Source organism: Megascapheus bottae, chromosome 12, assembly GCF_031878675.1.
Source record: "Megascapheus bottae isolate mThoBot1 chromosome 12, mThoBot2.hap1, whole genome shotgun sequence".
Taxonomy (NCBI): Eukaryota; Metazoa; Chordata; class Mammalia; order Rodentia; family Geomyidae; genus Megascapheus; species Megascapheus bottae.
Genome location: NC_143520.1, coordinates 2685278 through 2701719, shown reverse-complemented (window position 1 = coordinate 2701719; position 16442 = coordinate 2685278). Strand labels below are relative to the sequence as shown.

The window sequence follows — 16442 nt, the reverse complement described above, 5'->3', positions numbered from 1 at the left end:
GTAGCAGAAAGGCTCATGCATAATCTATTCAAAAGGAGTTCATTAAATTAATGTCAGAAAAAGGCAAATAATTATTCAACTCATGTGTCAAGATCTGAGTACACCAGCAATTGTAATTTTCTTTTATAATTTCATAATTTTCAATTGTAATTTTCTTTTAACGTAAGTAAATTTTAATCAGTGGCTTAAAATATCAAATAAAAACGTATTCATTGTGTAGAACACATATAATTTTGGATTTACATAAATAAATTTTTTCACAACTATTAACCCTGTATTTTTCTGAAAGCTGTTCAAAATCAGTTCATCACAGAATCCATTTAGTAAGTCAGAAAGTTAGAATGAGGGCACAATTCATGATTTGTATCCTGCCAATGTTAAGTAGAATGAACTGGTTTTGTTCAGCCATGTTGACGACAGCACTGCAATATGTACCCTCTGTTGCTATCAAATTACCAAAGCTCATGGGGGATTCCTTACAGCTGTGACTTCTGAATATCCTGACTCAAAGGAAGAACAAAGTACTGGTCACAGTAAACCAGATAATGACATCTAAAAGTCAGTGCCTGAAAAAGAAGTTGAGATAACCATCTCAATTGGCAAAGATGATCTGTTATTTCTTATACTAAAGGGTCTTTTGTGCTATTTTCCAGCTAAATATTCCACTGTGCCAGCCCATTTAATATATGCATTAATGTCATACCCAGAACTAAAAGTATGTTTACTAAATAATTTTGCAAAATTAGTATTTCAGAACTATAAATGTATGAGATATGAAGCAAAATGCAATTTTAAAAACGGAGAATATATAAGTAATTTAAGCCACTCAATTCTATTTTCCTGTTAAATTCACAAAAATTAAAAATAATATTCAGTTGGGAATGGTAGAACATGTTTATACTAAAGCAGGACAATTGCAAAGTCAAAGCTACCCTAGGTTACATCTTAAGACATGTCTCCAAAACTAAAAATGAAAAATAAATCAAGATTAATAATACATTAAAAACAAATAAAATAACATCCAATGTTTATAACTGGGCAATGAACTAGCTCACACAGAAAACTTATTTAACCCTTCAATAAGATATATAAATAGACATATAGATGCCAGAATATCATCAGTGCCACCTTTGTTACTCACATACTCTCCTATATGGAGAATTCCACATTGCCAGGCTTTGAAGATACACAACATTTTGACACCGAGGCCCCTTGGGCTCTGTTCCAGTAGTGACTGTGGGCAGTCACTTTCCTTATTGTATAAGACATTTTCTCTATGCTAACCTATTTGTAGTAACAGCTGTAAGAGCACAAAACAACATAGCACTACCAGACTCAAAGAAAACAAAACCATTTCCAACAAGGGTAAATATTCTTTTTAGTTTTGGGTTTGGTTTTTGTCAGTCCTGGGACTTGAACTCAGAGCCTGAGCACTGTGTTTGGGCTTTCTCAAGGGTAACACTCTATCACTTGAGCCACAGCACCACTTCCGGCTTTTTCTGTGTATGTGGAATTGAACCCCTGTATTTGTGCATGCTAGGCAAGCATTCTACCACTAGGTCAAACCTTCAGCCCCAGTTAAATATTCTTTATCATATGTAACAAATATTCTCCTGTCCCCTTAGCTATCACAAAATTTTAAACTTTCTGGGTGAACTTTCTCAATGTGGTTCATACTACTTTTTCAACAAATCCCAGATGATGTTACTAGAGGCATTCACAGAATAATAATGTTCCTTAGTTTGGTGACTTGAAATGTCTTCGGGAATGTATGTTGTAAAAACATCTATTGCATTGGACTTTAAGGAAATGTGCAAAGTTATTCTGCATCCTCACTTGAAGGAAGCTGAATGATCTTTACTTGGACATCTCATAAGCTAAGGTAATTCTGTGTCATCTAAATGTTTTAGAACTATAAATTGTATTCACTCATCAAAATTTCCCATAAGAGCCATTAGATTTTGCAAAGAAAAGTAAAAATATATAAACTGTTTATGAAAAAAGCTTTATGTTTGTTATCTCCAACTGATACTCACCTCTTCAGTCTACCCTAGGCTGTAATTGAAGAGCCCACAATTTTTCTCAGAGAGGAATCAGTTCATAAACATGTGAATAAACCTGTAAATACGTGAATATATGCAAGCGCTTAGGAAGCATGCTAGGTGATAAGGAATCTTTTTTTTCTTTGCCATTATCCATGGCCATTCAACCCTGGTATTTCTTTGGTAGCACCACTAAAATGAAATCCAGCACTCACCGATATTCAAGTTTCTCTCCATCATTGGGCAAGCCTCGTATCAAAAGTCATAACATACAACATCCAGTATGATAAATCAGAACTCCATTCTTCCAGCCTCACCAATCGTAAACCCAAGTTCAGATGTGCTTCCATTTAGAATTTTCTTCTTCACTATCACTTACTAAACTACAAAAGGGAGGAATTGTGGGGGTTTGTGCATTGGTTTCTTCTAGATGCTGACTTATCTGGTAGATTTTCCTTCACACAGGATTCTTGGAGCCCTTCCTGCTACAGTACCTTCATTACAGTTGCCTCCAGCAGGTAACACTTGCCCTCAAATGTCTCCCTCCCTCATCCTTAGCTCTACAGATACAGTCTGGGGGCAGAGTTGGTCTATACTTCCAGGCAATCATGTAAGGCAGGATCTCTTTTGAATTGGACCAGGTTGGCTTATTTCTAAGGGTTCACTTGGCTGCGACAGAACATGTGCCACTGGCTGCCTTTGTCCTTGCTGACAAACAAAGGCAACCCTAGTGGCATCTTTTGTCATTTCATGTATATATATCATGGTATTTATACATGGACTGTTCTCTTTTCAAATAAAGCAGAAAAATCTCCCTTTCAATGGAAAATCCATTTTGAATAGATCTCTGGCTGTGATTGGACCCTTTTGCATTGTACTTGGTCTTTTCTTTCTTGTTTTTTTCCAATCCTGGGGCTTGAACTCGGGGACTGGGCACTGTCCTTGGACACTTTTTGCTCAAAGCTAGTGCTCTGCCTCTTGAGCCAGAGCACACTTCTGGCTCTTTCTGTGTATGTGGCACAGAAGAATTGAACCCAGGGCTTTGTGCTTACAAGGTGGGCACTCTACCACTAGGCTATGTTCCTGGCCCTGTTCTTGGTCTTTCGATGAGTGCCTCACTAGAGCCAAAACAGAATCTCATTTTAGCATATTTGTTTTCCTTGGTCTTCACTGTGTTGATACAATCAGTAATGTTTAAAGTTATGTTTTGTTTGCTAGCATTTTGTAATCAGAGTGTATGGATTTTGACATTTCCTAGAAATCGAAATGGACCACTATGTGCTCAAAGCCTGGACCAAGACAAATGATACCTTAAGATGCAGCAGCCACACTCAGTGCACTCCCTCTGTCTTGACCTTCGGAGAATTTGAGTTTGGGACATTTGTTCTTTCCTTCTACCAATCCCAATTGTGCCTTTGATCACAGTGCATCTCCCATTTCCTTAAGAGCCAGCCTGATACAAAGAAAAAAGTACACTACATAAGTCCCATTCCACACTCCACTGTCAGCATGTTTCCCAGCCATCAGTGCCAATTTGCTGCTCTTCAAAACGACGATATCACTGCCACCTTACAAGGTTTCTATGGAGACTTGATGGGAAATGAATACAAAGTTCCCAACATAAAACATTTAAATGTTTTCTGTACCATAAAGAAAATTACATATCATTTATATTTTTAGCCCATCACTCATTAATACAAGTTAGTTTTATCTATACAGTTAGCCTTTTATTTTAGTTTCCTTCATGTAGCCCACTGTAACGCTCAGTGTAGAACACAGGTTCACATATTCGGCAGTGACAATCAGAATAATCTTGCATTTAGATTTTACCAATGATTACTGCAAACAGAAGACTGAAAATGTCAAGAATGCTACTCCTGTGAGATAGATAATTTTCCCATTTGGACAACAAATTTTAAGGTAATTTTTATATGTTTTACTTTGAAGGGAGGAACCACAGAGGAAAAATACTGGAATTCGGTTGCTAGCTCCATCATGGGCCAGCTGAGCTGCTACAGTTGATACATAAGACTGATGTATTCTATTTGCAGAGACTTGAGAGCTCAAGTCTACATGTTCCAGCATCTTTAGCCAAGATTCTAGGTGTGAATTAGGTAATGTCAGTTGAAAGCAGTCACAAAGTACTTGGAAGGCAAACAGAAGGATCCATCTTCGTGCTACTGGTTGGCTGACAAGCAAGGCTGCTAGACAGCTGTATTAGCTGTCTGATGAACAACTACTGGCAGCAGAGACAGTATGAGTGATATCAGTCACCTAGGCCAGATACCTGACTCCACATCACAGCTCTGGTGCTGAGATTCCAACTTGGTGGTAGTCCTTGACTTCCAGCTCCCACAAGCATTCCAGAAATCGTATGAACATTTAATTCCTATACATATTCTTTTCTGATTCACATATCTGTGAACCCTGTATAATACAATTCCCTTAATATGATCACCTATGATAATAGATCTTAGTACATGATCTTATCTGACAGAGGTTTTGAGACAAAGTGAAAACATAAATTTAAATTATTGAAAATCCTTAGGTTCATCCTTTTTAACCACGGACATATGTGTATTAATTGCTATCTCCTAATTTCCATTACCATAACAGTAAACCTATTAAAATATTGTAAATTCTTCAAAGGACAATAGTGGACGAGCAAGAAGATATAACAGAACCATTCATTTTGGGGAGTTGATAACATAGAAAAGGGGAAATTCTGGCAAATGATAAGAGCTAGAAGTAAATGTTATGCTTGAAGTCCTTGAAAAGATTTAAAAAATGGTAAGTACCAAGTATTATACTTGTAGAATCTGAACATAGATAAAATCTGAGTCTGATTGAAAGTCTACATAAAGAGAAAGTGGGCCTTCATTTTGAATCCAGGCAATCAACTTCACATTGAGAGACTGGATGTTTCTTCCCTTCATGAAATTAAATCACAGGGGTGAGAGAGACAAACTACTACATTACAAATAATAAACACAATATAATCAATGATACAACTCAATTTCTTTCCTAAAGAAAGGATGAGACTCAATAATATTTAAATACACTGGACAGGAAGTTAGATTAATCTCTTCCAAATAGTTCTGGAGAAAGACTCTGGATAGTGACAAAGACTTATAAACCAGTATTTCCACAATGACCACAAAACATAGAAAGCACATAATATGCATCAAAGTGTGGGAATAAAAAATATGGGTACATTATCATTCTTTTAGTGAACTGGAAAAGACTTGGTAATAGGTATATACTAAGGTTAATCATTCAAAGGAGAAATAAGAAATTGATTCCACAATTATACATCATCATTTTCATGATTTGGCTCTGGAGTAAAATCCATTCAGATATAATGCTATAAACACCAAACACTGATGAATTATGATGGAATAGACCTGGACTTTAGTTGGGGGGGGGAAGGTACATCAAGAGCTGGGTGCTCAGAGCTTGGTCTAAAATCCATGCTGTAAATAATTAGTAAGTAATGCTTAAAAATGAAGTAAGAGGCCAGGCACCTGTGGCTCACACCTGTAATTCTAGCTTCTCAGGAGGCTGAGATCTGAGGATTGCAGTCAAAGGCAGCAAGGGCAGACAAATCCAGGAGAGGATCTCCAATTAACCAGCAAAAAGCCAAAAGTGGAACTGTGGTTCAAGTGGTAGAGCACCACTGTTGAGCAGAGAAAACTAAAGTAGGCCCTAATACACCCTCTGACTGACACCAAAAACTAAAATTAAATTAAAGGAAAGGAAAACTGCATATGACTATTATTATCAAAACAGATATAAATTTAGATAGAAAATTAAATGATAAAACATTGATGTCTCATGAAGCAGGACTAGGTAATCTCAAAAGTTGGAGACCTTCTGCCTTTATTGTCTTCTGGGTATTACTGTCTTGCTTTACTAAGTTTTTGTTTTAGAGAAAATGAGTGGAGTGATAAAAATAATTAGTACCAAGGGAGTCACATTTCTTTTTCTTCAAGTCCTAGCTAAAATATGAGTGGCACTTTTGGACATACAAGTACAGTTCTGACAACAAAATAAAGAAGAGTCATACGGCACTAGATAATATCCAGTCCAATTGTCAAGGGAAAGAACAGCAGGGGAGAGGAACATTGGTTCAGAGAAAGAAAACCAATTTTCCCATAATAAAATAAACAGTATTAACTATGGAGACTTCCCACAAAGGATCTTAGGATTGCAAAAATTACTCTGCATGCCTTGAGTTTTTAGGCCTCCTGTGGGCTAGAAAACAGCTAGTCAGCCCCAAGTACTTCCCTCCCCCGCCCCCTCAGGTGGCAGCTTCTGCATGAGAGATACCAGTGCTCCTGATTGTGCAGTCACGATAGTCAAGATGTGCCATCCACCTAGGTGCCTGTTGACAAATGGAGAAAGTACAGCATTACACAACGGAATGGCGTTCTATCAGAGAGAAGAATGCATCTGCCATTTGCTGCAACCTAGATGACATTCTCAAACCAGGCTTAGAGACATGAGCCATGTGTTCTCGCTCATGGGGAAAAGCTAAAATAGACGATAACATAGAGGTAAAAAAGCGATCACCAGATGCCTGGAAGAGGAGCAAGAAGTAAGGATGAAAGGAGGGTGGAGCCACCGGCTGATGGCCACGACTGTCGTCCTAAGCTACAAAGAGGTCAAGATCTGAGACTCGTAATTCAAAATCAGCTTCAAGCAGAAAAGTCCATGAGACTAAACTAGACAGAAAAGGCCAAAAGTGGAGCTGTGACTCAAGTGACAGAGCACTAGATGAGCAAAAACCTCAGTGAAAGTTCCCAGGACCTGAGTTGAAGCCCAAAAAAAAAAGATGCTAGAGATAACAGATACTAAAAACACAGTTACATATAACAGCAGTGAGCATTAATGTCCTAGAGCTAATTATAGTTTACAAAGAACTAGGAGGTATAGGTTTCAAGAATCTCTACGGAAATAATTGTTTAATGCTAATTACGCTAATTTCACATTATGTACATGTTATCAAATGATCACATTCTACTCCATAAGTCCATATATATTAATAACAAATGAATTTGAAACAAGCCTATTTCCTACTTTTTTGCTTCATATGTCAACCTTCTAAACTGTTACACAGAAAAATAAAGGAATATTTCCTTGCAATAAAAAATTGGCAGGTACAACTAGCACAATGATATTCATTGCAGCACTATTTACCATAGCAAAGATATGGAATCAACCCCGATGACCCTCAGTTGATGAGTGGATCAACAAGATATGGTATTTATACACAAGAGAATTCTATACTGCTGTCAGAAAGAACGACATTCCCCCATTTGTAAGGAAATGGAAATATTTAGAAAAAGTCATATCAAGTGAAGTAAAGCCAGACTCAAAGGAAATAGACTCAGTAGTTTCCCTCATTTGTCATAATCAGTAGAAACCTTGGGCTCTCCTAGAAGAGATTTACAATAGAGCAAAACCTAGATACATAAGGCAATACAGTATGACACTAAATGAAGGACCTGCAGGATATAGAAACAAAAGCCATCTAATGAGTGATTGTTGTCTTTAATGTACTGTTATCTCTCATCTCTTTTGCTGTCTCTTGGTTATTTCATATTGTTACAGTATTTTACCTTGTTATCTGATATACTGTATATATGCTTACTTGGTTATTTGAAATTGGATAGGGAAGGGGGGAAACAAGATGAGGGGCAGGGATGGGTGGAGGAAATGGGGACCAAGACATGAGAAAGGGTATCAATGTATGTGAATTAATGTGCCTTCTATCTGGTGAATATAATGTAACCCTTCTATTAATTACAATAAAAAATACATGGGGAAAAAATGGCAGGTACACAGTCTGGTACTTATCTCCAAATAAGAGAAACCCTGTAATGACAAATTGTTACTCTAATATATGTCACTACATGCTTCTCAGTGGTAGGGCTCAGTTTATATGTGGATGTGAGGATCTGGCTCTGTCAACAACAATAGAAAATGAGCAAAATTTTCAAAAGGCAAAATTAAATTATTGATAATTTATGTATTGAACAACAAGTTTATTTCATAAAAATAGAGAATTCAATTTCTTAAGCACCAAAAGTATAAATTTATCTTCAAGTGATCTTTCTTATGATCTCTAAATATCATGATTGCCCAAATTCTTCTTATGAGGACATTGAGACAAATTAAAAGAAAATGAGAATGTTTACTTCTTTTCATATCTATAATAATGCTGTTTAATAACAGTTGAACTTACACCAAATTACATAATTATATATATGTGTGTGTGTATATATAAACATTCATAGAGACATACACATGTATAAGTATTTTGTATGTGTGACCCCTTTTTTATAAAACCCTCAACCCATGTAAACTTTATTCCCTGTAACAATATCATGAAAAAGGACAACTAATGCTTGCTTAGCATATTGGATTTAGAAGAGGGAACTTGAAAGTCCTTTTTTAGGTCAGGGAGGTTGCCAGGACTGGTAAGAGAACACCAGCGCTCATGTAGGGAAGCAATCTCCACATCCTGTGGTTCAAGCCACGCATTACAGTGGCCCTTCACTGAGCAAGTGCCCTGCAATTACTGATCCTTTCATTGAAATGTCTCCATCCTTTTCCACCGGAGGCACAAAAATCAAAATTTCAATCACTGAAGAAAGTTGATAGGAAACCCCCCTTCTCTGTTTGCCTAACACAGGGAAATTCAAGTGTAAAAGGGAATGTAATTTCTTTGACCAAGCATGGTCCCATCACTTTCTGGAGTCAATTTTCATAGTCATATAGGTAATGTTCAAAAGGCTGTTGTCAAGGGAAAAACATCCTAAAATTAGATCTACCAGCTTTGTTTACTTTGCAGGAACAGCCATGGTTTTAACAACCTCTTCTCTTTTGGAAAGGAAAAAACAGCCTAGTAACAAAATGCAAAGGAGCTCACAGAGGTGTTCTGCAAAGTTAAAAACTAAAATTGCCTGTATGAATATATATTCATCTTGCAAACTGTATCTCTGTGTAAGCTGGCCTACACACATGGATTACGCAATTCTCTTTCCGAAGAACAAAAGTCTGCCCCTAGGGTCCCTGTACAGTAGATCATCACTTCCTTGTTCACTAACCATTTTCATGCCCACATTTTTACATCTTTCTTTACTCAACTTGGATCTCACATTCTGATAAGGTTTAAGACTTTTAGAGGCCCCAAAGCCCAGTTCCCCTCCCTTCACCCACTGCACTTAGGCTTTCCAACAAAACATGAGGTGCCTAAAGCTGGTGATGCATCTTCTCTGAGCCCACGTGGAGGCAGCAGGGCACCTAAGGGTCTGCGCTCATCCACACATGGCAGGCAGCCCTGGAGGTTCCTCCACAACTGGTCAGCCCTAAGGTCCTCGGTGACCATTTCCACCTTCTCTCTCTGCACGGGCCACTCTTCATGTCCCACACCACCCTCCGCACACAGCCTCTCATTTCACTCCACTAGGCATATAAAACTCCTCAGGTGAGCCTTCCTCTTCTCTCTTAGTTAAATTTCTGTCTCTCTTTTGCCATTAATTTTTCATTTTTTAGACTCTTTATTGATTTCTTTTGGAATTACTGATTAAGAAAGATGTTACAGTTTCTAAAGGCCTCACTAAGTCTTGATTGTCTCTTCAACTGCTCCAAGTTTCACTCCTGGAGATTTTCTCTGGGACTATGATACATCTATACATTTACTATCTCAAAATTTAAATGCATGTAGGGCTAAGATATCTATCTGTTCAAGGCCACTTGAATGTCAAATGGGTATTCTGTCATGCTTATCATTGTATCTCTGGTTCCTAGAATAATGCAGGAACTCTATGTGGCCAGGGAATGAACAAGAAATATAAACTTGCATTAAGTCAAGTTAGTTTGACTAATGAAATCATATTAATCTTACTTCCCAAAATACCCCCAATATTTTGTGGCAGTATATTCTAGATGATCTTAAACTAACCTTTTTTTCTTAAGTTAGTTCTAATCAGTGATTAAGATTATCAAAGTGTGACTCACACTGTGTAAATTAGTATTTACTTCTATGCCATGACCTGTACTTAACAAAATACCCTGAATTCATCAAGGAGAATGTTTTTACTCCTAACATTTTATTGTGAACTTTAGTTTCTCTTTCCAAAAAGTTTAAGATAACCTGCTAGGCCCCTGGTAGATCAGAAGGCTGAGATCTGAGGGTCATGGTTTGAAGCCTGCCGGAATAGGAAATTCCATGAGACTCATCACCAACTAATAACCAAAAAGCCAAAAACACAAAGCTGTGGCTCTTGAGCAAAGAAGCTCAGGAATAATGCCCAGGCCCTAAATTCCAATCCTGGGGCTAGCACAAAGAAAGAAAGCAAATAGAAGACTTGCCAATGTATTGCTAATTCCAAAGCACTCAAAGTGATTTTAAGCTATTCTTACTCTCACAGGTACAATCAGTAAGTACACCAACTTACCGTAAAAATAGTACATATTACACAAATTTAGGATACAAATATATAAAAATATAGTTATAAAAGTTAATAAGTAATTTTGGCATAATAATTCTTTTTTCATATATTTTTATTGTAATTAATAGAAGGGTTACATTATATTCGTAAGATAGAAGGTGCATTACTTACATACATTGATACCCTTTCTCATGTCTTGGTCCCAATTCTTAGCAACCAATTTATGCTAAAATATTAAAATAAAAATATTATCTCATCTAAAAGAGAGAGCATATATTAAAAATCATTGAGGAATACAGTCCTGAGAATATTTTAGTCTCTTAAAACTGGATATTTTAATTTTGGTTGTGAATTTTCCTTCAGAACATTCTCAGTCATATGATCTCCTTAATCCATAATTCCATATAGATTGGTTATCTTTTAGGGAGAAATGCCTTTTCATATATATTTTTGAAACATTTGTCCCTAACTGAAATATAATTCACATGACTGTATTAAGTTTAGTGAACAAAATTTTAACTGTCAATTTGAAAATGGTGGCTTTAGTTCAAATCTTGTTACACCCCTTGATTTTGACTGTCTGATAAAAATGAACGTCAAGAACTGTTAAAAAAAAAATCACTGCTCAATTACTTTGAAATTTTTTTAGATTAACTAGCTTTATAGTTTCAGGTTTCTCTTTGAAGCAGAGAATTCAAGAAACTATAGCCTAAATATGAATACTGAAGTATTTAGCCTGATGGTTTCCAAGCTCAATCTAGTTACTTCTTTCTGCCTGACTCATTACAGTAGAAAGTTTAACAGAGTTAACTCTTATGGGGTACATACACCACAGTTTAAACTCTCCAAGAACTGCCCAGGTTCAAGGCCATAGGACACCTTCAGAATATCAACTAAATATGCAAGGACATTTCCAACAAAATCTTGATTATTTACCTGCGTCATGAAAAAGGAGTTTGAGTTCTCCTGGTTTTGAGTTGTAGTGAACATTGAAAATTAGGATCTTGGAGCAAGAGTTTTAGTAAGTCAATATTTAAATCTACTCTGTATTGTATCCACTATATAGGTATTAAAGTTTAATTTTTCTTAAGTCTTACTTTCCACAAAGGTATAAATAAAAAGCAAGCATACTGCTTCACAGATAATTGTACTTCTAAAATAATTTACAGTAGCAGCTACAATTTGTAGATGAATTTGGTTCCCTGCAATTTTTATCTCTTCCAGCAAACCTTCTACAAATCTAAGTTCCATTAGACAAAGCTTAACTTTTGTTGCTGTCTTTTATATTTTTATGTGATATCTAAATTAGTATTCTCAATCATCTCTACTGGTCAGGTCTGAGTGCATTTTCTTTGTAACATATAGCTTGATTAAGGTCAATGAGAAAATGAAGGAAAAAATCATTCAGATTGCTTTCTTATCAATTCTCTGTAATAAGCAACAGGAAAGAAAATGAATTCTGAATAGGGATTATAAAACAGAAAACTCTGTACTGAACTCAGGACTAAGTTGATGCATTTTTATAACATAAAATCATTTCATGACATTTAATAATGCATTGTCTGCTCACAAAATGGAGGTAGCCAAGGAGGAACAATTTCACAGATTCGACTCTGTGGTCAATGAACTCTCAAATTTTGTTAAGCCTAGCTAATGTGGCTAAGCAACATACATTCAGTTATGCTATGCTGCTAAATTGTTCTTAGTCTTCTTCACTAGCCTTCACAATTTATCCTATCTACAAATCTTATTCTCTCCTCAGTTTTTCCTGCCATCCATTCCCCTGAACCACTCAAAAATTAGAAAATGCTTCTGAGCTCATGAATGAACAAACAGGTCACACGTTTCTTAACAGTCCTATATCTGGAAAGATAATCTTATATTGTATGGTCTGGATAGCAGGAGAAATATATAGGTAGGGAAAAATAAGATCTTTTGTCCTTTCTTTTTGTGGTTTGCAAAGAAGAATCCTAGAAGACTGGGAACTGGGCCTTCCCATGCCCTGTTTGACCTGTTGTCAGGGCAACAGGATGTGTGTGGAGCCCCGGCCTTTACAGTGCCTGTTGCTAGGGTAACAGAACAGGAATCATCTTCTTTCAAGCAACTATGCGGCTTCCCTGCCCTAATCTATGCTGACCGTCTCTTGATAAGAGATTATATTATATCATATTAATAAATGCAGTAACGGATTGAAATCTAAGAAAAATACATCTTTAATACACAAAACTCTAGCAGAGCAGGTTATGGAAGAAATATTGCACATCGATACATGTGACGTTGGTGAAAATAATGTAGAAGAGAGTTTTATTGCACTGATTGTCTACAAATAAATAAGTAAACCTCTCCAGTATTTGCTAATGGTTGCTTTTGGTGAAAGGAAATAAATGATAGATGATGATGAGAGAGAAAGAAATAGAATAATGAGTAGAAAAATTGTGGAAGCCAGAAGATTACAAGAAAAACATTTAGAGTTTAAGAGCAGATAGTAGGTGTCATAGGTGTGTACCAACATTCATTGTGTAATAAATTTATTGGCCCATTACATAAACATTTTCTCAGTTCTGGAGTTTGGCCTATAGTAGAGTATTTGCCTAGCATGCAAAAAGACCTGGGCCTGATTCCTTGGTACCACATAGAAAAACTCGAAAGTGGTGCTGTGGCTCAAGTGGTAGAGCTCTGGCCTTGAGAAAGACCAAGGACAGTGCTCAGGCCCTGAGTTACAGCCCCATGACTGGGAAAAAAAATTTTCCAACATAGCAGAGGCTGATCACACTCAATGTTAGGTTGATTTAGGGAGGCCTCCACTGGAGGGGATGGGTTAGATCTGCTTTGAATATGTGTGTGAATAGGCTTGACCAGGCTTCTGGGCGTGTGAGTTCCAGAAAGCAGCAAAATGGTGGCAACTGCAGTACACAGCCCTTTCCAAGCTGCTTGTGTCACCTTTGCTAAGGACCCTTGGGCCTAAATCAGTGGTATAGCCAAGGTCAGCATGGAAAAGAGTTATCCAAAAGTATGAATACCAGTAATCATTACAGTAAATCACTCTATTTTCTAGGGTTTCTAGAAAATTTGGGTTTCATAGAAAACTTGTAGTATTAATGCAGATGTTCGCTGGTGAATAATTACCAAGAAGGTCACTCAGGTAAAGAAGTTCGAATTGGATATAGTGGAAAGTGCCTGAAACTGTGGTGGTGCTGGAAGTGACAAAAAAGCCCCAACATCCATGTAGTAACCATTTCCAAGCACACACTAAGAAAAGATATAGTTTATATTCTCTTTGGGAAAGAAAACAGAATAAACTTTACTACAGTGATTTTTCTGAAATAAACAAAAGAAGGAACTGCTGATGATTTTACTTTAGGAAGAAACATTTCTCCATAGACAAAACCTCTCACAACAAAGAATAGTGGTGTGGAAGTAGTGTAGCAAGTACAAAATATCTAGTTTTTAATCATTAAAATTCCTTGGTTTATGTTTATTGGTAAATGCAAAGCTTTCATGGACATTACTAGTATGCAAGGTTTTCTTTATCTGTTTGGAAGAGCAGAGGCCAAATAAATTAGAATAATTTTTCACAGGTCCAAGCACTGAAGGTTTTAGGAAAAAGTTAAATTTCACTTCTACTACTCAATAGAATTGCTGGTTGGACAAATAAGTTAAAGAGGTAATGGCAATATGTGTCCTAGAAATGGAGGGAAGCAGATCTGGGGAATTTTTGACATCTAAAGCATATGCCAAGCGCTAACTCTCTTTAGTAATCAGCTCCCAGTATGTAAAAGTAGCCAAGCAGATGGCAGGGCTACGGGGAAGTCAAAATACGGGAATAGTGTTTAACTTCTGAATTGTCAGTTTTGATAGACTCTTAAGCGTTAAGTGGAATTATCTAAGTCCATGTTAAACAAGGCAAGAACGAACCTAGGACGCTAGCTCTTACCAGACTACCTAGGGCGCATTGTGTCCCTGTCACACTCTCATGGAGGTTCAGGTCCCTCATCAGAAAAAAATGGAGGTGATTGAGAAATACATGTTAAAAGTCTTTCGGGAAACCTAACACACAAAAAGCTAAAAAGTATGATTACTAGTGTGATCCAGTTATGAGGTAGTTCTAAACTTACCAAAAATGGGGCTGATAGACAAATTATAAGGTTTTTTTTCTTATCTTGCTCCAAATACAATTTTGAACCAACTCTTAAGAAGTTTGATTTTAGGTAGATTATACTTAGCACACAGTAGCTTCTCTGATAAGTTACTTTTTAGATTATTTTAAGTTATAGAGTTCTCTATTCACCACAAGAGTTTTGAATGTCATGCTTATGCAAAGTGTATAGTTTGGGGTTTGTTTGTCCGTCCTGGGACTTGAACTCAGGGCCTGGGCACTGTCTCTGAGCCTCTTTGTACTCAAAGTTAGTATTCCATCAATTGAATCATAGTTCCACTTCTGGTTTTGGAGTGATTAATTGGAAATAAGAGTTTCACAAGGACTTTTCTTCCCAGGCTGGCTTCAACCCATGATCCTCAGATCTCAGCCTCTGAGTAACTAGGATTCCAGGCATGAGTCACCAGCACCTGGCAAAGCACAGGTGGTTTTCTAGTGGTGGTAATAGGGATGGTATGACATGGAGAGAACCCATGACTTCAGCACAACAAACAAGAGCTCTACCACTGAGCCATTCCCTTACATAGGTCTAGTTAAGGGCAAATTGTTTTCTTCTCCTGAAGCATCCAGTGCTTAGATATTTTAATTATTTTGTGAGTTATTATTAAATTGAGAAGATACAAATGACAAAATTGGTCCTATCAAAAATTATCTGTATGCTTGAGTGTATCTATGAGAGCTTTTAGTAAAAAAAAATCCATTTTTAATATTTTGTAAAATATAAAATAAATATTTACATTCCTTTAAGTAAGTATAAATTAAAGGAGAAAACAAGGCTCTTAAATTTAATTTTTGTTCCTCTAACCACCTCTTATCATTTTCATGCCTTAGCTATAATTACTTATGCCTAACAGACCAGCTAAGTAAAATGTGGTTTTCTCATACAGCAATTACTTAGAAATCATTTCATTGTGATTTAGTAAGGAAAGATACAAAGAACAATTTTTCAAACCAAAAGGACTCAGGAGATCAATCTAACCTTATGATTCAGACCAACCCAACCTAAGTCACGCATGACTATGAAGACCTAAATAAACTCGATTCTGACACTATCATCTTGACAACTATATTCACTGATTCCAATAAGAAAAACATCTAAAAAATATAAAATTCTATTTCTACGTGAATATGATTAGTAATAATAACTAGAATTTATTGGATTCCAGATACCACTTTACACAGTGTGCAAGTATAAATTTATTTAATTCTTCAACATCTGTGAGATTACCTGTCTATCATTACAAGTAAAATCTGAAGCGCTAAAAAAGCAAAGAGCATGGACAAGCTCGTAGAGCTGGTGAAAAGTAGGACTAAAATATACTCAAAATCGAAAAGGTTACGAGAATTTAATGATCGGTGTATCTCCAGCTTATGTTACTGTATAGGAGGCTCTGTACTATATTTCAGATACACATTATTTATGTATCCTTTGTTATCCTGATTTGGGGAATATATAGGGTCCCAGATCCTAATTCTTTCTTCTAAGAGAAAGATAATTCCCCTGCAGAATCCTTCCAGACTTCTTTTTGCTACTTTCCACATTCTTTCACAGACAGGGACTACTGACTCATTCGTGTGGTCTGTGTAGAAAGAATTGGGTCTGGAGATGTCATTTTCCTTCATTGGGAGTAATGGTTGAATTTTTGTGCTTGTGGAAAATAGAATCTCATCAGCTCCAGGCTATGAGATAAATTTAGGAAGGGGCACTTGTTCTGTATGAAGAGAACATTATGTTTAGGGGTGGGGCAATAACTTAAATTCCGAGGGCCTCTGGCTTGCTGTACA

General features: G+C 36.6%; 1 long non-coding RNA gene across 2 annotated transcripts in view; it reads right to left on the bottom strand.

Annotated features, from left to right (window-relative positions):
* Nucleotides 1–12487, bottom strand: part of LOC150056106 (uncharacterized) — an 83161-nt gene extending 70674 nt beyond the window's left edge. Inside the window, exons 1-2 of one of the 2 annotated variants that reach the window (XR_016537287.1) lie at nt 12174–12487; nt 3353–3495 (exon numbers count right to left, since the gene is read on the bottom strand). This is a non-coding gene — a long non-coding RNA (uncharacterized LOC150056106). Of the gene's footprint in view, nt 1–3352; nt 3496–11437; nt 11514–12173 lie in introns of those variants that run through there. The other variant, XR_016537286.1, reaches the window with a different exon arrangement.
* Nucleotides 12488–16442: the final 3955 nt, after the last annotated feature.